Here is a 13,974-nt window from a genome sequence, read left to right on the forward strand (position 1 = left end):
ACACACTCACTCCCTTCTCTCTCAATCCCACTCCCTTACACACACTCCCACTCCCTCACACACACTCCCACTCTCACACAGACACACTCCCACTCTCTCACACAGACACACTCCCACTCTCACACACACACACTCACTCCCACTCTCACACACACACACACTCTCTCCCCGCCCCTGTCAGTTGTGACCAGGACTGACACAAGCGGCCCCTGCCTGACCATGGGGAGGGGAGGTTGCTGTAATCTCACTGGGACTCGTCACCCACAGCGGCCTTGGGTCTGATTCCCCTCCTCCGGCCGGGGCTCACAGTGGAATACGCTCTCGGTCAACAAACCAGGCCGACTGGGCTGAGTGGCGAGTTTAAAGGCAGCCGCTGGCACGTCCGCTCCTGGTGCCCGGGGGCAGACGGTACCATGTACCTCCCCCCAGCGACTCGGAACTGCCCCTCGGGGACAACAGGGTGATCCAGGCCTGGAGCCAAGCACGGGGCTCATCTGGCTCTCCGTTTGGCCCTAAACGGGCCGGGAGTCGGTGTTAATGCTGGGAGAAGGGGGGGGGGGTACTAAATGCAGAATCCCCTGGGAATGTCCGCTACTCACCCACAGTTTGGGGAGCGGCTGAGAAGAGGAGCAGGAAAGTCAGCAACAGCAAAGTCACCTTCATCTTCATCCCGAGATCTCAGAGCAGGACGCTCCCGGGGGCGGAGATTGACTGGGAATGTCGGAGGGGGGATGGGAATGTCAGGGAGGTGAGGAAATGTGGGAATATCAGGGAATAAGGGGTATGTGGGGGGATGGGAATGTCAGGGCATGAGGGGAATGTCAGGGAGGAGAAGAAATGTGGGGGAGAGTGGGAATATCAGGGAACTAGGGGTATGCAGAGGGGAGGGAATGTCAGGGAAGGGGGAATGTCAGAAGGGGGTGTAGTCGAGGGTTGGAATGTGAGATTAGGAATGTTGAGCGTGGGAATGTCTGGGTGCAGGAATGTTATGGAGGGTGGGGATGTCAGGGAGGGTGGGGATATGATGGAGGTTGGGAATGTTGGGGGTAGGACTGTCAGGGAGGAGTGGGAATATCACGGAAACTGGGAATGTCAAGGGGTAGCAATGTCAGGGAGGGGCAAATGTCAGGTAGAATGGGTAAGTCAGATGGTCCTTCTGTTTGCAGTTCCTGCAGAGGTCAAATTACAGTGCAATGCCATATGCCCTAACCTCCCACTGGTTCTGCACAATCCAGGCTGTCCCATGTAACCTGTAACAAGAGCTGTAACCTGTCTGGGGACGTAGACCACCTGCCCAAGATGACAGAGGAGTGGGGAGAGGCACACGCATTCAGATGGCCAGAAGTAGCAACAGAAATCCCAAAGGACAGGAAGGTGCTACCCTCTACAAGAAAAATTGAAACTAGGGACACCAGGAGGGACAGGCTGGAGAGGAGGAAAAGTTAGTCAGTGTGAAGGACATTAAACAACCCAACTCCGCCTGAGCAGATGGAGTCAATGGAGGAAGAGAAATTAAAGGAGGTGGAGGAATGGATACTGGTGAGGAACGACCAGAAAGGAAAACACACAGGGTTCCCACAGGCCCACAGCAAAACAGAAAGGCAGCTACATGATGGACATATCTACAGCACCGTTGATGATGAAGACATATGGAGGGATGGCCAGCAACAAAAGAGAGGCACAGCAGAAGGAGAGGAGTACCTCCCATCCTCAATATACTGGATGTTGTAAGATGAACCATGTGATACTCATCACACCTCTGCCCTGGGCAACCGGGAGCAGTGACACCCTGAATAAACAGCAAAACATGACAGTTCCACTGACCGACTCAGAATGGACCTTCCTGGCTTTGTCCTTGCGCTGACGGCATTGGCAGTGACTCTAGGTAAGAACAGGCCAGCTACCTCAGTGCTGAGAATATCTAGCACTGTGTCCACACCATGGTGATGCAGGGACTCTCGTAGCGACAAGACTGCAGGTGAACAGACATTGGGTCTGCAGGTAATTCTATCCACTCAAAATGAGCTTTAAAATTGCTACTATCGATGTGCAGTGTTTCCATGGTGGCTTCCCTGGCCAGTGTCAAGGCAGACCGACTGTTCTTGCAGGAGTGTGGGAGACCCCACAGGGAATGTGCCCAAGGGCCAGTGGGATACGATTGCTGTTTCTCCAGCCTGAGTATTCTGCTGCAAGGAGAAAAATAACCATCTCTCTCGTCTACAAGCAAAAGGGGAGAGGGAGGGAATTAAACATTGGTGGCTAATCTCATTGCTGAATGCAGACCACAAAGTCCTGTTTAAGATTATCACCAACTGGGTCAGGTCTGCTCTGGAATCGGTGATCCACCCCGACCAAACCTGTGGTGTACCGGAGGCAGGACGATCCCTGAGAGCCTCACCTCTGTGTAGGACAGGGGGGTAGGTACCTGTCTCATCAGTCTGGAGCAGGAGAAGGACTTTGACACCTACATGTGGGATGTGCTCTCCAAAATGGGAACTGGGGAGGGAATCTGCAATTGGATCCAACTACTCTACACCAACATTATTAGTGCAGTCTCTGTCAATGGATGGGAATCAAAGCTTCCCGACCAGATCTGGAGTCAGGCAGGGCTGCTCACTCTCTCATGCTTTGTTTGAGTGTTGTGTAGAGCCATTTGCTGAGTCATCAGGAAGGATGCGAGCCTGAGAGGGGTGACTATTCCTATGCGTTAAGGCCTCCCTGTACATGGTTGCCATTTTCTGTTCCAACCTGCTATCAGTCCACAGATTCATGAGCACCTGTGACCAGTTTGAATGGGCCTCAGGATCCAATGAAAATAGAGGCAAGAGCAATGCCATGTTCTTTGGGAACTGGGCTGATCAATCCTTTATCCCCTTCACTGTGAGGACAGATTACCTGAATGTGCTGGGTATTTAGATCAGAGGAGCTGGGATGTGCACCAAGCCTTGGGAGGAGATTGTCACTAAAGTGAAGTAGAAACTAGGCAGATGGGAGCACCGGTTGCTCTCCATTGCGGATAAAAACATGGTCATCAGGTGTAAGATACTCTCAGTTGTTGTTGTATGTGCTACTGGTCTGACCTATTCCCTGAACCTGCGGCACCGCGGTCACCCGGGCTATCTTCCACTTCAGTTGAAGGTCGAAAACGGACCGGGACCGAAGGGACGTCATGTACAAAGATTTGGACAAAGAGGGAAAAAACACACCCAACGCTACCCTCACCCTGATGACCACTTTTGTGTGTGGCTGCACCAAGCTGTGCATGGATCCCCGGTATGCAGACACTAAGTGTCATTACATGCTGGGGTTCTACCTGTCCCCAATGTTGCGAAGGGTGTGCCTGGCCTCACTGCCGCGGAATGCTCCGATTAATGGGACCGTTACGTATTACCTGGGTGGCTCAGTGGTTAGCAATGCTGACTCACAGTGCCAGGGACCTGGGTTTGATCCCACCTTGGGTGACTGTCTGCGTGGAGTTTGCACATTCTCCCCGTGTCTGCGTGGGTTTCCTCCGGGTGCTCCGCTTTCCTCCCACAGTCCAAAGATGTGCAGGCCAGGTGAATTGGCCGTGCTAAATTGCCTATAGTTTTCAGGGATGTGTAAGCTAGGAAATTTCCTTCTTCAACCAGCCCGTTCAAACAATTCCTGGACAGTTAAAGTATCATCTTCGATACAGAGGAAAGCTCCCTTAATACAATCATAATCATAACTTTAAAAGTCAGGAGCACAATGTTCTAACTTAGTAAATGCCCAAGCATTTGTGCAAAGGAATTGTTATGAAGGTGTAGTGGTAGACTGTACCTTTGAGAGATGTGAAAAGCTAGCAAGGACTGACAAAGCACAGAGAGCCCTGAACAAAGTAAGAATATAACGCTTGGGAAACAAATAGCTGTAACTATTGCCATGAAACAGAAAAAAATTCAAATTTGGCCAATCTGCTTAAATTATGGTCCGAGTTACCAAAATCCATTCAAATTTGAAGTTAGTTGTTTGATAATATTAAAACCAATGAAACGATACTATATTTTGGGGTATAAAACTGGACATTTTGAACAGATGGAAGGAGAACTGCCAAGCCACCAACAAGTACAGCCTGCCAGCAGCCTCTGAAAGGTACCTGTGTACAAGAAATTTGTGCAGCAGAATATCAAAGCCGACTTGGAGAAAAATCTAAAGAGGAAAATCTACAAAGGAGAAATGACAAAGCTGACTGTTTTGAAGCATGATGGTTTTTTTGTAAATTTTAATCAGAATGTTTTTATTCGACCAGTATTGTAGAGTGGGAAGTAAAAGATAGGTTTAAGAGGAAGGAATAGTTGTTGGTGTTAATATTCTGTGGTGGACTTAAAGAATAAAATTGTTAATTTTTACTTTAAATAGTGTCATCTGGGACGGTTGTTTGCCTGTCAACTTTTAACAGATTACGGTGTGAGGTGAACTTTTTCTGCGTGGCTGGTTTAAATTTAAATTTCACATATCATAACACAATAACAAGCTGACCATTTTTTGTTACTGGTGTTGGCCGAGGAATGCTTTGAAAATTCATTTGCCCTTCTTTGAAGGAGCTGTGTGATATTTTGACTTCTTCCTGAGGGAGTACATGACATGAAGGGCAAAGCGAGGACTGCAGATGCTGGAAATCAGAGACAGGAATGTTGTGCTGGAAAAGCACAACAGGACAGACAACATCCCAGGAGCAGGGGGAATCAACGTTTCGGGCATAAGCCATTCATTAGAAAACTGTTCATTAGTACACTATACCCCGAAAAGAACAGCCCTTCTTCAGTTTTGCATTTCAGCATCGGCCAGATCTGCGTCCTCAAATAGCTGAATTAAGACTTGAGTAGTCTCCTGAATTAGTCTCCTGTTAAATGAAGGTATTGATGGATATGGGCCAAATAAAAAATGTGGGATGAGGCTACAGTTTCAGCCATGATCCCATTCAATGATGGAACCGGTTCATGGGGGTGAATGGCTAAGTTATGTTCCAAAATAAATATTCCGCTACACCTTCCATATCAAACACTCTTTGGACACTTACAATAAGGGGTTAGATACATGGTGTAGGTGCATATACTGTATACTCACCAAGCACTCCCAGGCCACGGACAGTACATGGTTGATGCAGAATAAATCTCCCTCTACACTAGCCCCTTCAACATTCTCTGGACAGTTAAAGCATGGGCTTCGATACGGAGTCTAGCTCCCTTAATGAGATCATAATTATAACGTGTAAAGTCAGGTGCACACTGTTCTAACAGAGAAAACGCAAAAGCCACTTTGTGCAAAGCAATAACGCAATAATCCTTTTTGTTACTGGGTTGGCCAAGGGCTGCTTTGAAAGTTTATTTGCCTTTCTTTGAAGGAGCCGTGTAATTTTTTTTTGTCGTCTTCCTGAGAGCGTATGCGACATGGAGAAGAAATTGAGGACTGTGGATGCTGGAGATCAAAGTCGACAGTGTGTAGCTGGAAAAGCATAACAGATCAGGCAGCATCCGAGGAGCAGGAGAATTGAAGTTTTGGGCATAAGCCCTTCATCAAGAAACTGTTCTGTTAGAAGTACACTACATCCCTAACAGAGCATCCCTCCTTCAGTATTGCATTGCAGCAAAAAACCAGATCTGAGACCTCAAATAGGTGAATTAAGACTTGAATAGTCTCCTGAAACAGTCTCCTTTTGAATGAAGGTATTGATGAATATGGGCCAAATAAAGGAATGTGGGGTTAGGGTACAGTTCAGCCATCAGTCACTGATTTTAAAACTTACCTTGAGACCTGGGCCCCTCTATTTTGGCTTCAGCAGCAGGAAGAATGGGAGCGTCGACCCGGGGGCCGACTGGAAGGTGATTTATTTGCAGTAGCAGAGGGAGAGGCGACACCGAGTACTAGGGGCTGCCTTGAGTATATTCAAATTCAGTTAGTGATCACGGACATCAGGGTGTGATTGCTAGTGAGTCAGTGAAAACTGGCATGGAGTATAACGACCGATAGCAAAAGATTCTATCAATATGTAAAGCGAAAAAGAGTGGCTAAAGTAAATGTTGGTCCTTTAGAGGATGCAAACAGACATTTAGTTAAGGGATATGATGAAATGACCAAGGCATTGACAGGTATTTTGTATCTGCCTTCACAGTGGAAGATACTCATAACAGGCAAAGAGATGAAGGTAGGTCAGGACCTGTAAACATGAGTGCTATTCTGGCTGGCAATCAGTGACTAGTGGTATGCCTCAGGGATTGGTGTAGGGACTGCAATTATTTACAATTTATATTAATGATTTGGAGTTGGGGATCACGTGTAGGGTGTCAAAGTTTGCCGATGACGCATCTGCGTGGCACAGCAAAGTGTGCAGAGGACTGTGAAACCTTGCAGAGGAACATAGATACATTGAGTGATTGGGCAAAGGTCTGGCAGATGGAATACAATGTAAATAAATGTGAAGTCATGCGTTTTTGTAAGAGTAAAAGTAAAAAGGATTATTATTTGAATGGTAAAAAGTCGCAGAATGCTGTTTTGCAGAGGGGCCTGGGTGTCCTTGTGCATGAATCACAGAGGGTTGGTCTGCAGGTACAAGTCAAATGGAATTTTGTCCTTCATTGCTAAATTTGTTCATGAAGCCTGTGATGGTGGTGCCGTACTCGTGTATATTTTTTGCTGAGTATTTGAATATGGTCCAATCCACCAATTCCAAGCAATCCTGGAGGTGGTCTTTCACAGCCTAGGACCAACATCGCACTTCCTTTTCTGGAGGATTCTCCTCTTTCAGCTTCTGCTTATAAGCTAGGAGGAGGAACACAGTGTTGTGATTTGTTCTTCCAAAGTGTGGGTGGGGGATGGAGTGGCTGGCACCTTTGAGGGTTGTCTAGCAGTGGTCCAGGATGTTTGGTCATCTGGTAGGGCACGAGATGTGTTGGTGGTACCTTGGCAGCATTCAAAGAATCAGGGCAGTGTCCACTGCTTTACTGATTTATGTAAACGACTTGGATGTGTACAGAGGTGGTATAGTTACTAAGTTTGCAGATGACACCAAAATTTGAGATGCAGTAAACAGCAAAGAAAGTTGCCTCAGATACAATAGGATTTTGATCAGAAATTGAATTTAATTTAGATAAATATGAGGTGCTACATTTTGGAAAGGCAAATCAGGGCAGAAATTATACACTTCATATACAGTTATACACTTGTATACAGTTCGTCCTGGGAACTGACAAAGTGGTCTTGGCGTGCAGGTTCACAGCTACTTAAAAGTGGAGTTGCAGGTAAATACAACAGTGAAGAAGGCATTTGGTATGCTTTCTTTTATTGGTCAGACCATTGAGTGTACAAGTTCAAAGGTCATATTGCGGCTCTACAGGACACTTTTTCTGGTCTTCTTCCTACAATAAGGATTATGTGAAAACTTGAAAAGTTTCAGAAAAGATTTACAGGAGTGTTGCCAAGGTTGGAGGGTTTGAGCTGTAGGGAGAGGCTGAATAGGCTAGGGCTGTTTGCCCTAGAGCATTGGAGGCTGAGGGGTGACCTTATAGAGGTTTATAAAATCGTAAGAGGCGTGGATAGTGTAAATAGGCAAGAGGGGCAGCGTAGTCTGGAACTAGAGGGCATTGGTTTAGTTTGAGGGGGAAATATTTAAAAGGGACCAAAGGGGCAACTTTTTCACACAAAGTGTGGTGAGTGTATGGAATGAGCTGCCAGAGGAAGTGATGCAGGCTGGTACAATTACAATAGTTCAAAGACATCTGGATAGGATGGGTTCAGAGGGATATGGGCCAAATCCTGGCAAGTGGCCCTAGGTTAATTTAGGATATCTGGTCAATGTGGATGAGTTGGACAGAAGGGTCTGTTTCCATGCTGTATATTTCAATGAATCTATGACTCTCTTGAGGTAGGTCTGGTTGAAGTTGCTGGTCACAATGAATAGGTCCTCGGGGAATTTTGTCTCCAGAGTGTTTGTAGTGGTGCAAATAATGCCGAGAACACCTTTCACATCCAGATGGGGTGGTATGTAGAATGCTTTCAGGATGGCAAAGGGGAACTCTAAAACATAGTAGCAGGGATGACATGTGACCACAAGGTATTCTAGGTCCACGGGAGCAATGGCTTGTCAGAATCATTATATCTGAGCACCAGGCGGTGTTGACTAGGAAACATACTCTATCACCCTTTGCCTTGCCCGAGGATGCTGTGCGGTGTATTGAGAACCTGTCAGCTTGTAGAGCACAGTTGGGAATGGCAGGGGTGAGCTAAGTCTCTGTTTTGAGCACACAACAGCTTCTGACTTCTCTCTGGTAGGTAAGTCTGGATCTGAGATAGAGTCATAGAGATATCCATTTTATTTTTCATAGTCTGGATATTTCCTCGGAGTATGCTGATTGGGGGGGTCTTGAAACGTGGTTGTTTCAACCTCATCTTCAGGCCAACACATTTTCCCTCTTTCCTTGTAGATTTCCCACATCTGGATGTACCCAGGATTCAATCGTGCAAGTCTGCTACTTCAGAAGACAAGTGAGTTGGGTCTGGTCAGGCTAAGCATTCCCCGGAGCAGGAGCTGATGTGGTTGAAGTTTGGGCCTGGACTGGTCTGGTCTCCTCAGGAGCTGGTCGCAGTGGTGGAATTTCTGTTGTTTGACAGTCCCAGGTGCTGATGGAGGTTAGTGAGTCAGCCTTAGTCAGGCCTGGCGTCCACAAACTGTAATAGCTGGGGTATCAGAGGTTGTCCCTGGGACAGACGGGCATCTTCAAGCCTGTGCTGCTCCCGGTCTTAGGTCACTTGGAATCAAGGAGCTGTCAGGGCCGATTCCGTTCCAGGTCGTGGTCAGCTCGCTGCGGTTCTTAGGTTGCGTCGGTGTCCTCGTCAGTCGTGCGGAAAGCCAGTTGAGCTATACTGGGCCTGCAAGTCCACCATTGCCAATACTCAGGCCTGGATGACAGTGGGACCATCAAACATGTAAGTAGATTTAAAAGAACATTACTGGTAATTTTTGCACATTTAGAATTTACGTTTAAAAACGTAGAATGGTTATAAGAAATGTCAGAGTTAGATCTGTTGTAAGGAGCACACAACGAGTCACACGGTTTCTGCGTCATCTTGGATCTACTTCTCCTGGATGTCAATTTCACTGTGACAGGGAGCTTCATCCTCCCTCATAAATTATTTTAGAAAAGAAACCAAAAGTATCAGAGGTATAATTTGATTTCACGAGATCAAAGGAATTTGGTCATCTATAGATCATTTATTTAAAACCAAGTGCTCCACAAAATATTCTTACCCTTGTAACCTAATTGAATTCAATACTGTTTAACCTTTTTGCTTCCTGCCACTCCAGCTGTGCGAGCTGGTGAAAGCCTGCTCATTACTTTACTGCCTTCCCAAGTAGACTTTGGCAACAATATACTTCCAGCATGGTGCCTAGTGTGCCCTGGCCTGTGTGACTGTGCTGTTCCAACAGGTGCAATTTCCTCAGCCTGAACTGATAGAGAACAATGGAAAATTTGTGCAACAGGCCAACTCTTAGGATATTCCTTCCTGTTGGTGTACATGCCTCCTGCCTTCACTTTTGAGGTAATGGGGCACATGGCAATTGGGTCCTATTGCTGAGCTACTGATTGAAACCATGCTAAAACAAGTGATGCAGTGAAGGTGCAGTTGATGGTTACTGACTGTTCTGGGTGTTCTGGTCCACCATGGTGGATGTCTTGAATTCTATGGAGCTGAAAATGTGTTGCTGGAAAAGCGCAGCAGGTCAGGCAGCATCCAGGGAACAGGAGAATCGACGTTTCGGGCATAAGCCCTTCTTCAGGAATTTGAAGAAGGGCTTATGCCCGAAACGTCGATTCTCCTGTTCCCTGGATGCTGCCTGACCTGCTGTGCTTTTCCCGCAACACATTTTCAGCTCTGATCTCCAGCATCTGCAGACCTCACTTTCTCCTCAATGAATTCCATGGAGGCAGGTTAGTGGAAAGAGCAGAATAAACATTGGAGGCAGGCTTAAATAAACAGCTTACAACAACAAGCTCTCCTGGAAAGCTAAGAAAGCTAATAGCATGCTGGCCTTCATAACAAGAAGAATTGAGTATAGAAGCTGTACAGGGCCCTGGTGAGACTGCACCTGGGATATTGTGTGCAGTTCTGGTCTCCAAATTTGAGGAAAGACATTCTGGCTATTGAGGGAGTGCAGTGTAGGTTCACGAGATCAATTCCCAGAATGGCGGGACTATCTTACGTTGAAAGATTGGAACGACTGGGTTTAGAAGGCTGAGAGGGGATCTGATTGAGACGTATAAGATTATTAAAGGATTGGACACTCTGGAGGCAGGAAGTATGTTTCCGCTGATGGGTGAGTCCCGAACCAGAGGACACAGTTTAAAAATAAGGGGTAGGCCATTTAGTTGAGGAGAAACCTCTTTACCCAGAAAGTGGTGGGTGTGTGGAATGCTCTGCCCCAGAGGGCAGTGGAAGCCAAGTCTCTGGAAACTTTCAAAAAAGAGTTGGATAGAGCTCTTAAGGATAGTGGAACCAATGGGGTTATAGGGATAAGGCAGGAACAGGATATTGATTGAGGATGATCAGCCATGATCATAATGAATGGTGGGTGCTGGCTCGAAGGGCAGAATGGCCTACTCCTGCACCTATTGACTATTGTCGATTGTCTATTGGTTTCTATTTGCTAATGGGGACATTCATCTCTCACACAACTACAGGGATTACTCCAGCAGAGTTGCTGATGGGTGAAACAGTATTGGGAATGCCAGTGCCAGACGCTAAACTCCTTTAAGTGAGGGAGATGGCCAACCTTGGACCTAGTTATTTATAGTCTACATTAATGACATGGATACAAGTTCTCGGTGTCAGGGGCCTTAAGGTTAGTGTGAGGTCAATGTTAAATGTAGTCAATCTGTGTTGATGTCACCACTCTTTCTTGCTGTTCTCTATTTATAAAGTCAATGCCAGTACTGTATGAATATAAAATGGCCACTATGAACAAATCTAGACAGGCAGGAGGCTGGAAGACTACAGCAAGCCAGGCAGCATCAGGACGTGGAGAAGTTGATGTTTCATGTTTAATCCTTCTTCAGGATTGGTGGTGTATGTAGGGGAACTGCCAATAAAGGGGTTGGCAGAAGCAGGGTGGTGAAGTGGGGATAGGTGAAAATGTGTTGCTGGAAAAGCGCAGCAAGTCAGACAGCATCCAAGGAGCAGGAGAATTGACATTTTGAGCATGAGCCCTTCTTCGATTCTCCTGTTCCCTAGATGCTGCCTGACCTGCTGCGCTTTTCCAGCAACACATTTTCAACTCTGATCTCCAGCATCTGCAGACCTCACTTTCTCCTTGGGGATAGGTGAAGACAGGTAGAGGGTACGACCTGGTTCATTAAGGGCAAGAATGAATCCAGTAGGTGGCTGGGAGGAGAGGAAGGGAGGGATGGGGCTGGGAAGGAAGTCGGGAGGTGGAAAGGAACTTATTCGAAATTGGAGAATTCAATGTTGGGTCTACACAGGCGGAAGATGAGGTGTTTTTCCTCCAATTTGATTTGGTTTGTTGTGACAATGGAGGAGGCCAAGGATGCTCATGTCAGAAAGGGAGTGGGAAGGGGAATTAAAATGATCAGTGACTGGGAGGTCTGGTTAGTCCCTGCAGGCCTGGTTCAGATGCTAAGTGAACCGCTCCCTTAGTTTACGCTTGATCTCCCTGATGTAGAGAAGACCACTTCAGAAGCACCCGATGCATTAAACCAGGTTGGAAGCGAGGCAGGTGAACCTCTGTCTCACCTGGAAGGACTGTTTGAACCCTGGACGAAGGTGAGGGGGGTGGCGTATTGGCAGATTTTGCATCAACATCGACCACTCTGCCTTCATCTATCTCTTTGGTCACATTCTCACAAAACTCTATCAAGTTGTGAGGCATGACTTCCCAGGTACACAGCTATGCTGAATATCCCTAATCAGTCCTTGCCTCTGCAAATGGACGTAAATCCGATCTCTCAAAATCCCCTCCAACAGATTACCCAAGACTGATATCAGACTCAGGCTTCAATAGTTGCCAGGCTTCTGTTTACAACCTTTCTAGCGCAACATTAGCCAACCTCCAAATCTCCGGCACCTCACTGTGCCTGTAGATAGTACAGATATGTCTGCTACAGGCCACGGAAACTTTACCCTCGTATCCCACAATGTCTTAGGATACACTTGGTCAGGCCCCTGAGATTTATTCACCTTTGTTTTTTTAAGACCTCCAACACCTCATTTTCAATAAAGTGGACTGCTTTCAAGACATCTGAATTTATCTCCCTGAGTTCCTTCGACTTCATACGAAATACTGATATGAAATATTCATTTAGTAGCTCTTCCATCTACTGTACTTCCGTACATAGATGATTTATTGATCTTTAAGGGGCTCTAATCTCTCCTTAATTGCTCTTTTGCTCCTAAAGTACATGTCAAATCTCTTTGAATTATCCTTATCTGCCAAGGCTATATCATACAGAGTCATACAGTCATACAGCACAGAAACAGACCCTGTGGACCAACCAGTCCATGCTGAACATAAACCCAATCTAAACTAGCCCCACCCTGCCTATTCCTGACCCAGATACCTCCAAACCTTTCCGATTCATGTATCTATCCACATGTCTTTTAAATTTTGTAATTGTATCTACATCCAATACTTTCTGAGGAAGTTCATTCCACATGTGAACCACTGACTGTGTGAAAATAATTGTCTAATGTCTTTTTTAAATCTCTCACCTCTCATCTTAAAAATCGGCCTCCAGTCTTAGAATTCCACATTTTAGGGAAACGGCAACTGCCATCAGTTCTGTCTATACTCTCATTGTTTTATAAACTTCATCAAATTGGCTCTAAACCTCCTACACTCCAGTTTGCCGCCTAATTTCCATCTTAAGAATGTCCATACATGCCTTATATTCTCGAATAGATCCACTTGATCCCAGTTGTCTATACCTAACATATTAGATTAGATTAAATTATCTACAGTGTGAAAACAGGCCATTCGGCCCAACAAGTCCAAACCAACCCGCCAAAGAGTAACTCACCCAGACCTAATTCCGTCTGACAAACGCACCTCACACTATGGGCAATATAACATGGCCAATTCACCGAACCTGCACATCTTTGGACTGTGGGAGGAAACTAGAGCCTCTGGAAGAAACCCACGCAGACACGGGGAGAATGTGCAAACTCCACACAGGCAGTTGCATGAGCGGGATGCTTCCCTTTCTTCTAGATCAGAGCCTCAAAGTTTTTATTCATCCAATTATCCCTACTCCTACTGTACCTACCCTTCATTCTAACAGGAACATACTGCTTCTGAACTCTCATTATCTCACTTTTGAAAGCTTCCCATTTTCCAGCTGTCCCTTTACCTGTGAAGGGTAGCCAGAGACTTTTCCCCAGGGCAGGATGGACTGGTACGAGAAGTCATAGTTTGAAGATATTATGAGGAAGGAGACGTCAGAGGTAGATTCTTTACGCAGAGAGTTGTGAGTACATGGAATGTGTTGCCAGTTGTGGTGGTAGAAGCAGAGTCATTGGGAACATTTAAGTGACAGCTGGACATGCACGTGGAGAGCAGTGAGTTGAGAGGTGCGTAGGTTAAGTTACTATATTTTGCATTAGGATTAAATCTCGGCACAACTTCGTGGGCCAAGGAACCTGTTCTGTGCTGTATTTTTATAACATAGAACAGCACAGCACAAAACAGGCCCTTCAGCCCACGATGTTGTGCCGACCACTGATCCTCATGTATGCACCCTCAAATTTCTGTGACCATATGCATGTCCAGCAGTCTCTTAAATGTCCCCAATGACCTTGCTTCCACAACTGCTGCTGGAAACGCATTCCATTCTCTCACAACTCTCTGTGTAAAGAACCCGCCTCTGACATCCCCTCTATACTTTCCTCCAACCAGCTTAAAACTGTGACCTCTCATGTTCGTCATTTCTACCCTGGGAAATAGTC

At 46.3% G+C, this 13,974-nt stretch overlaps 2 long non-coding RNA genes across 2 annotated transcripts in view; one reads left to right on the top strand and one right to left on the bottom strand.

Moving 5' to 3' along the window:
• Nucleotides 1-846, bottom strand: part of LOC148138980 (uncharacterized) — a 104,918-nt gene extending 104,072 nt beyond the window's left edge. The window contains exon 1 of the long non-coding RNA XR_015753679.1: nt 600-846. This is a non-coding gene — a long non-coding RNA (uncharacterized LOC148138980). The remainder of the gene's footprint in view (nt 1-599) is intronic.
• A 330-nt stretch (nt 847-1,176) lies between these two features.
• Nucleotides 1,177-13,974, top strand: part of LOC148138981 (uncharacterized) — a 42,662-nt gene continuing 29,864 nt past the window's right edge. The window contains exons 1-2 of the long non-coding RNA XR_015753680.1: nt 1,177-2,001; nt 8,442-8,943. This is a non-coding gene — a long non-coding RNA (uncharacterized LOC148138981). The remainder of the gene's footprint in view (nt 2,002-8,441; nt 8,944-13,974) is intronic.

The sequence above is a fragment of the Chiloscyllium plagiosum genome, unplaced genomic scaffold (genome assembly GCF_037043375.1).
Source record: "Chiloscyllium plagiosum isolate Xiang-an unplaced genomic scaffold, Cpla_swu_hap1 HiC_scaffold_38, whole genome shotgun sequence".
In the NCBI taxonomy this organism is placed as follows: Eukaryota; Metazoa; Chordata; class Chondrichthyes; order Orectolobiformes; family Hemiscylliidae; genus Chiloscyllium; species Chiloscyllium plagiosum.